Source organism: Delphinus delphis, chromosome 2 (genome assembly GCF_949987515.2).
Source record: "Delphinus delphis chromosome 2, mDelDel1.2, whole genome shotgun sequence".
NCBI lineage: Eukaryota > Metazoa > Chordata > Mammalia > Artiodactyla > Delphinidae > Delphinus > Delphinus delphis.
This window is the reverse complement of record NC_082684.1, coordinates 25,411,748-25,421,273: the sequence shown is the minus strand read 5'-3', so window position 1 is coordinate 25,421,273 and position 9,526 is coordinate 25,411,748.

Sequence of the window (9,526 nt, the reverse complement as noted above, 5' to 3'; positions counted from 1 at the left end):
CCCAAGAAGAGTCAGGAGCTTTGGCAAGATCCCTGGCATCATTCCCCTTATATCCTGACAAGCAGCATGGGGCGGTGAAAATCTCCCTTGACCGTGAGTTAAAAGGCCTGTGATCTGATTGTCATGTGATTTGAATAGGCGACTTGATCCATTTAAGTCACAGTTTACCCTACCTGACAGGTGAGAAGTTGTTCAGAAGTAGATCAGTTTTTTTAATCCTTTATAGTAGGAAATTCTTTTCTTCTTAAATTTGTATTATTTTCAAACAAAAGTTCAGGTGAAACCCAATATATGAACTGGATAAATGTCATTGAAAGGGGTGTGTTATACATGCCCACTTGCCCCCTTCCCCGTGGGGATTCTCCATGGAATCTCAGTGCTCCTCGGAGCACATTTGGAAAATCCTTGAGCTATGATTCTGGTCACGACGTGTGGGGTTTTTTCCCACACCAATTAATTCTTCAAAACCAGCTGGGTGTCTTACAATTTAACTCAGTTCTGACACTATCTACCTGGAGGTAGCATCAGACTCCGCAGGTTAAGGGCTCAGCCCCACAAGATTGCCCTGTACTTCAGATGCCGGTTGCAAGCCTGGGTTGTTACTTGTGCTTCTTCTGTCCAACTGGCTATGAATCAGAGGTTCTCATGAGCCCCTCCTTGCATTCAATTAATTTGCTAGAGCTGCTCACAGAACTCAGGAAACTAGTTTACTCACTAGATTACCAGTTTATTACAAAGAATATTAAAGAATACGAATCAACGTCCAGCTGAAGAGATACATAAGATGAGGTCCTGAACAAAGGACCTTCTGTCCTCAGGAGGATTGGGGTCCAGCTCAGTGGTGCATGGAAGGGTTCTGGCACTCCAACTTGGAAACACTCTGAACCCCATCCTTTTGGGTTTTTAGTACAGGTTTCATTACATAGGCATGATTGATTAAATCACTGGCCATCGACAACTGACAACCTCCAGCCCCTTTCCCTGCCCTAGAATCCAGTGGGTGGGACTGAAAGTTCCAACCCTCTCTTCACACGGCTGTTCTCCTGGCAGCCAGCCCCCACCCTTAGGTGCTTTCCAGAAGTCACCTCACATTAACGTATACTCAGGTGTGGTTGAAAGGGGCTTGTCATGAACACGGAGACACCTTTACAGCTCTTATCACTTAGGACATTCCAAGGGTTTTAGGAGCTCTGTGCCAGAAACAGAATAAAGACCAGATATATACATATATATTTATTTAGTATAAATCACAATATCACAGCCAGGATATTTCCCTAAGAGTCTCCAGGGTGTGATTGGGGTGAGAGAGAAAAACTCAGCACCCAGCTCCCAGATCTCTCTCCTGAGTACTTTCTGCTTCCTTCCTGCTTCCTACATGAGCCCTCACTCCCACCTCTCAGCCATCTGACGCTGAAAGACCAGGCAGGTGTTCTGGATGAGCCAAAATCCCACAAATACCTGGAAGAGCAGTATTTACGGAGCAGGGATCTCTACTGGTATTGTTGGAATTTGGGGCTCTTCCAGCTTCCTGTCACTTGTGCCAGACCAGCCTTGTCTGGAGAGAAACTGGGGACTCTGTGGAAAGGCCTGAGAGCTATGGAGACGGTGGTCTCGCAGTCCCACCTTCCGGGCCTGGGGGTGACTCTGGCATCAAGTGCCCGCCCCTGGAATCTGAGGGAGAAGTGGGGCAGTCCTATCCAAACCACATGGGTTCTCAATGGGGAGGAGTGGTCCCTCAAAGGACAATAGAAGAACCCGGCAGAGATGCTGCACCGGTGGAAACAGCAGATGCCTCTGACTGGCTCAGAGCACCCAGGTGAGGGCCCGGTCCCTGGAAATGCCCCAAATCCCCCTACTTCGATGCTCGGCCCGTCCTCAATTCCCAACCCTTGTCCACAGCTCCATGAGCCTCCTCACCTGAGCTAGGTGCTCGTAGCGTCCTTTCCTTTCTCTGATGCGCTTATCCGCTTTGCCCACCACTCTCCCTCCGTCTCCACTCCTCCCCCTCTTCTCAGCCCACTCCCACCCCCACTTTTTCCCTCCCACATTCTCTGCTCCCTATCTTTGTCTCTTTATCCCGTTCTTTCTTTCTTTCTTTCTTTTTTTTCCCTTTAAATCAATCCACAGAGTGATTAGATTTGCAAATGAGCCGGCAGGAAACTGGGAACAAAGGCAACCAGAGCCGAAGAGAGAGCAGGTATAATTACTGTAATTAACTCAAGCAGCAGGGACACATCCCCTCTTCAGCAGTGGCTGCTGAGAGGTGCTGCGAGGCGCCACAGGGGAGGCTGAGGGGAGCTGCACGCACCCAGGAAACTCAGGCCACTCCCCCTTCCTAGGGCTGGGGTGCCTCGAGGGGCCCCTGGTTGGGAAGCTCCTCCTGGAGAAGGTGCCTGCATGAGGATCCACCTAATCTCCTGTCCTGGGCTCAGCGGGAGCAGGGAGGAGGAATCTGGGCCCGGAGGACACGATATGCTCTCCTGTCCGCAGAGTGGGGCCGGAGAACAAAACCATCTCTTTCCTCTCTTACCTGGACACTTAGCTCTTTACTGCTTTATGACATCCTGAGAGCCTGCTCTGGTTTCTCTGGAATGCAAACATTTCTAGAGACCTTGGAGGAGGAACATGTCATGAAACTGTCATATCTGCATCCGTAAGCATCCCCCAAATACACTTCCAGATGCTTGGGGCCTTCCAATGCACCTTTGCAACCTGACCTTTCAGAGTTGCCCCTCACATCTTCGTCCTCTAGACAAACCTGACCTTGCGATACACCCTGAATATGCCCTGCATTCTTCTCTTTCTCTGCTTTCACCTGTGAGACAATCCCTTTCCTCCCATGCTGCACTTGCCTAAATGTCAGTTGGTAGAATGTCATCCAGCTTTTGAGATACACTTGAAACTAAAGTCATTTCTGTGAAGTCTATACCGACCTCACCCTCTACGGAAGCCCATAGCCCTTGTGTCTTTTATGGACCTTACCTTACTACTATACCTCCTCTCCTATCATCTGGGGAAGGCAGACAGACCCTAACTTTGGATTCCTGGAGTTCATCACCTTTGGGGGGTTGTGTCAATCAGACCCTTTTCACCTGCCAGTGACAGAAATCCCAATGCAAACTGGCATAAACAACAAAGGGAATTTATTAGTTGTAGTAACTGAAGAGTCCAGGGATGTTTGCAGTCAGCCGTGGCTGGATCCTAAACCTTATCATCAGATCGCTCTGTCTCCTGTCCCCTTTCCTCAGTGTGGGTTCATGCCCAGGCAGACCTCTACACAACGTGGCCCCCAGCATCTCCAAGCTAATATCATTCCTGCAGGCAGCTGTCTCAGGGAGAGTTTCTCCCTCCCAAAGTTCCAGCACACACATAAGATTATGTGTGAGATCAGCGGGCTGGACTGGGTTCAGAGCCAATCATTGTGTTCGGAGAAATGAAGCCCAGTGATTGAACAGACTGGCATCAAGTGCCCGCCCCTGGAATCTGAGGGCGGATTGGGGCCACCCCTATCCAAACCACATGGGTTCTCAATGGGGAGGAAAATTCAAAGGACAATAGAAGAACAGAGCAGAGATGTTGCACAGGTGGGAACAGCAGATGCCTATCACTGGCTCAGAGCATACAGGTGAGGGCCCAATTCCTGGAAATGCCCCATATCCTTTCATTTTTATACTCGGCCTGTCCTTCGATACCCAGCCCATGTCCACCAGCTCTCTGATGCCTCCTCACCTGCTCTAGGTGCCCAGAGTCTGTATCACTTAACCAGGCACACACCTATATGCTGCTTTCTTATGACTGTTATGTTTTCATTTGTTATAACCTCATCTGAGCAACAAGATTACAGACCCACTGGGAGCAGGGATGTGACCATCCTTGTATGCCCCTCCTCCCACCCTGGTACAGCCCTGGGCACCTGGACAGCAGCACTATGGTGAACCAAGCACAGAATGCCTGCGATGTCCAGGTCTGAGAAATGGCTGGGTCACGCACCAGCTGAGTGACCTTGTGAAGTCCCCTGACCTCTCTAAGCCTCAGTTTCCGCATCTAGAAATTTGGGCTATGAAAACACCTATTTCACAGAACTGTGAAAAATAAAGGAGATAATATGTGTGGAAGTGCCTCCCATCTTTTCTCAGCTAAGCTCGGCCTGTCTTCCTCCAGTTACCTGATTGGGTATTTAATTACAACTGAAGTAAGAAACTGGCATTCACCTTCCTTATTTCTGTGACACTGAGCTCTCCAGCCTTCCCTCTGTTTTCCTAGTCATTTGTTTTTATTTTCTTGGCCAGCTGCTTTTAGTTTTTTGTCTACCTTTTAAACAATGTACGTGTTCATGGTCAATAACACAGGCTTGGGTCCTAGGTTGCCCCTTTTGGGGTTGCAGTTATACCACTTACTAGACTGTAACCTCAGGCAAGTTATTTTACCTCTCAGAGACCCAGTTCCTCATCTGTAAAATGAGAAATCTCAGTACTATCTACCTCATGGTGCTGGATTGAGTGAGTTAATTTGTGTAAAGCACTTGTAACAGGACTTGCTGGGGAGTAAGTGCTATAAAATTGTTAACTAATATTCCTATTTTTCTTTTTTTAAATTTTTTTTCGGTACGCGGGCATCTCACTGCTGTGGCCTCTCCCGTTGCGGAGCACACTCTCCGGACGCGCAGGCTCAGTGGCCACGGCCCACGGGCCCAGCCGCTCTGCGGCATGTGGGATCTTCCTGGACCAGGGCACGAACCCGTGTCCCCTGCATCGGCAGGCGGACTCTCAACCACTGTGCCCCCAGGGAAGCCCTAATATTCCTATTTTAATGTTCCAAACTGAAATACAGTATCCTTCAGCATCAAATCCAGTCAATTCTTTCTCCTTAACACTTTTCAAATTCTTTTTTTTTTAATTCATTCTTTCACTCTCTCCATCCCTGCTCCTAATTTCTTAACTTAGTCTCTCATCATGTCAAGCATGGATTACTCCCACATCCTTTTAATTGGTCTTCCTTACCTGTCTTTCCTTCTAGTCTGTTTTCCACACAAAAATCTGATCATACGTCTCCCCTGTTTTAAGTCTTTGAATAGCATCCCACAATGATCAGGATACAAAGTCCAAGCTCTAGGGCATGACATACAAAGTGCTTCATGATTTTTTTCTTGCTTATTTCTTTAGCCTCACCTATCTCCACTGACCCCTCATGTCTGAACCCATCTGCCTTCCTTTACCTCTTTGTTTAGAATGTGCTTACTTCCTCTTTTCTCGTGGCCACTTCTTTGGCATCCACTGAGCCTCAGTTTAGGCATCACTCCTCACAAAGTCTTTCTGGATGGCTAGCCCCCTCCTCCCAGGATGGTCTAGATGTCTCACCTACAGAACCCTGGGAATATCTCTGTCCTAGCAGTTGTCACTTTGTGTAAGTGTCTGTCTCCTCCACTAGACCATAAACTTGTTAAAGGCAGGGATCTCACGTTCGAACGCCTAGCTCTTGGCACAATTTCTGGCACCTAATCTGGGCTCAGAGCTTGTTGAATGAATTGAATAATGATGATTGCTACTGAATTTGTCAGGCCTCTTCTGGTTGCAAGTGACAGAAACTGCCATTAAGCATCACTCATCCCTGTTCTCAAATGGTACCATCAAGACCATATCTCTTTCCAATTCTTGGCTTCATTTTCTTCTGTCTTGGTTTCATTCTCAAGCTGGTGCCCTGAAAATGACCACCAGCAGCTTCAGTCTGTTCACTTTGCAGCCCTGAAAACTCCTGAAAAAAAATGGCGTCTCTTTCCCAACGTTTTTAGCAAAAGTCTGGACACTACTCTCGTTAGACCAATTTAATTTAGTTGCTGTCCAGGGGCATGAAATGTGGTGATCGGTCAGAAACAACAGCAATTTATTTCTTATAGTTCTGGAGGCTGGGAAGTTCAAGATCAAGGTACTGGTAGATTCTGTATCTACCTGCTTCCTAGATGGTCATTTTTGCTATAACCACACTTGGCAGAAGGGATGATGAAACTCTCCAGGGTCTCTTATCTAAGGTACTCATCTCACTCCTGAGGCCTCCACCCTCATGACCTAATCACCCCCAAAGGCCCTGAGACCATAATAACATGCCCATCTCCGGAACTGGAGGGTAGTCATGGTCACCTGAAACAAATGGATGAGTGGGGCAGGGGTGTTTCCCCCAAAGGAAAAATGGGGTGCTTTTGCCAGAAACATGGGTTAGAGGGAAGCAAAACCAACATTTGTACAGGAATGCCAGATACTGCTAGCTCTTATATAAACATTTCAATTAATCTTCACAACGATCCAAAGAAATCCATTCCACCCATGAGAAACCCGAGGCTTGAAGTGTTTCAGTGACTTGCCTGAGTCAGCTTACAAGAGATGGAGCCAGATTCTCAGACAGTCTGACTCCAAAGCCTTCCTTCTTTAAAAAATAAAGTTTAAAAAAAGGAATATACACACACAGTAAAAGTTCCAAACACTGCAAAAAGGTGTACAGTGAACAGGTAGTTATACTTCAAGCCCTGACCCTGATCCCCAAGTTCCCCTTTTCTGCCCCTCAATCGTTCACCCAGGAGGCTTCACTTCTATGCTTTATTATGCAGATCCAGAATAGTCTTTTGTCTAGGTCTAGTTTGTTCCCACTTCCGAGGATTTTACCCCATGCCCAGCTTATTATGAGGTCTTTCCCTTTGGGCTGGCAGGCACGTGAACTAGTTCCAGCCCCGCGTACAGTCGGGAAATTGTTGGGCTGGCTTGCTTTGCGGTGGTTCTTTCCCAGCCTCTGTAGCTTCTCACACATGCACGACCGGTACTCAGGCAATGACTAGAGGGAATCCTCTGCAAGTCCCAGGAGCTCTCTCTTCTCCGACCCTCTGCCCTGTCAGTCTAGCTGCTTTGGCCACCCTGAATGCAAGCTCTGCCCCCTTAACTCAGGGAGAGCACTGGGTTCCACCTGGAAAGGACCTCCTAGTAGTAAGCTGGGCAGTTATACGGCCACTTTCTTCCTTTTCCTTCCGTCAGCCATCAGCGACCCTTCCAGCACTGTCTGCTGCACTGTGTCTTAAACCATTGTTTCCTCGTCTTTTTTTTTTAAAGCTGTTTAAGGAAGGAGGGTAAATCTGGTTCCTGTTACTGCATCAAGGCTAGAAGTAATGCTACTTTGGCCAGTATTTATGAATCCTTCCAGAGTTATAAAGTGCATAAACAAGCATATATATCCTCTCCTCTTTATACACACGGCAGGTTTGGCTGCACAGTTTTGCACCTTACTTTAGTCGCTTATTATCATACAGATTGTTCCGTATAGATAGACCTCACTCTTTTAAAGGCAGAGCCTGCACTCCTAACCCCTACTCTAGTCTGCCTCAGTGAATGATAGCTGAGTTATTATTGGCTGTAATTGATGCTTGGTAAATAGTTGACGTGTTGAACAAATTATGTTGAAACTGCACCCAGGTGGCTGGACTCTCATGTTCTGATGACTGGAGAAAATAGGATACACCATATTCAGTTTGGGGTCCTTTGTATTCCCGACTACTCTGTCCTCTCCTTTCACTTCTCTGAAGAGTTTCTTCTTGCTTTCTGGTCTATGGGAAGCTGAGAAATAATAGTATTTAAACCTCAGCTCTTGTCTCATCTCCCATTTGAAAAGAATCCAATTTACATGACAAAACCACATCCACTGCATAAAAAGAGGCACACGTGTACCCTTTCAGGGCAGCACTGTAAGGTGATATAGAAGTGTGCCTGGACAGTGCTTAGCTTCTAGAAGCTCAGCAAATACTTTTTGGATGAACTTGGGGTTCACTTGTGTCTTGTGCAATTATTATCTAGGCCCTTCCCCCCAAAAAAGTTCTGGTTGTCTAGTATCTATTTAGGACCTGTTAAGTGATAGTGTCAAAGATGAGTATATATGAGATAATTCATTGACTCATTACTTATAAATGGAAATTGGAAATACCCTAAATATTCATAGCAACAGAATTTTGTTGTTAAATCTGTGAAACAAGGCTGTTAAATAATGGTGAAAGATTAGTATATAGCATTAGTATTCTCTTAGTCTATTTGGGCTGTAACAAAAGTACCACAGACTGGGTGGCTGGTAAACAAAATTTCTTTCTCACAGTTCTAGGGGCTGGGAAGGCCAAGATCAAAGCTCTGGAAGATTCGGTGTCTGGTGAGAATCTGCTTCCTGGTTCAGAGATGGCCATCTTCTTACTGCATTCTCACGTGCCAGCTGGGCCAGGAACCTCTCTGGGGCCTCTTTTATAAGGGTACTAACCCCATTCATGAGGTCTCCACCCTCATGACCCATCCCCTCCCAAAGGCCCTGAGGCAGGAGATAGACGGGCCCCAGGCTGAGCAGCTGGAGTTTGTCTCCTGTGCAAAAATACTCCAAAATGAAGATAATAGCAGGTGCCCTGCCCAGGTAAGAGATAAAGACGCCACCTATTTCTCATTCTTGAGGTCAAGGAGACCTTCCCGACTACACGTGCACAGAAAGACTCCTTGGGAGTCAAAAAGGGAGGGGGCGCTGCCCCATAGTAGGTGATGTCAACCTACACATGGGCTTGTCCGCTAGAATCCATCTTGGCTAAGAGATGCGTGCGCACACAGGGGAGGACCCTGGGAGAAACCAAACACAGACTCAGAGCCAGGCAAAGCCAGATGACTGGCAGAGGATACCTGGAAGAAATGCCCCATATAAGTGATTCAAACTACCACGAGGGCTCGACTCTCTCTCTGAGACTGCCATTTGAGTCTATTCACACGTACCCTTTTTCCTCCTGATAAACACTTTACTTGTTTCACTACTTTCCATCTCTTGTGGACATTCATTTCTACAAAGCCAGCGGGCCAGGCCCTTGTCACTGGCCACTGGCCTAGTGGTTAGGATTCAGCGCTCTCACTGCCGCGGCCTGACTTCAATCTCTGGCCAGGGAACTGATATCCTGCTTCAAGCCGCTGAAGGCCAAGACCACCTGAGATCAGCCCCACCTCCTAATAGCATCACACTGGGGCATAGGATTTAATATATGAATGGGAGGGGGCACAAACATTCAGTTTATAGCAAGTATATAGCTCTTAAAAATGTGTGCTAGTGTGTGTGTGATACAGGTTAACATGGCCCTCAAATGCAAGTCAACCACTTCATCTGGGCTTTAGCTGACTTTCTTTTACCACAACTTTGGAAGCTCACACTCAGCCCGAGGTGCAAGTTTACTGTTTAACATCGCTTCTAGTTCTCCCAGCAGGCCGACAAAGTAGCTTTATTTGCCTCATCTCTACAGAGCTAGTCAAGGCCATACAGGTAATGTGTGGAGGAACTAGGATTTGAGTTCAGGTCCTTCTGACCCTACAGCCTGAGCTCCAGCTCCCCATGGGGGTTAAAGCATTGTTCCCAGAGAGTGCTCTGCAGAAATCGGCTCTGACTGATGGTTACAAGCAAAAAGGGCTCCCTATTCTCAGGGATGTTTGCATTTGTTCTTGAGGTATACGCATTTCTGTTGTGATTTAAAGTGGGAGGCAGC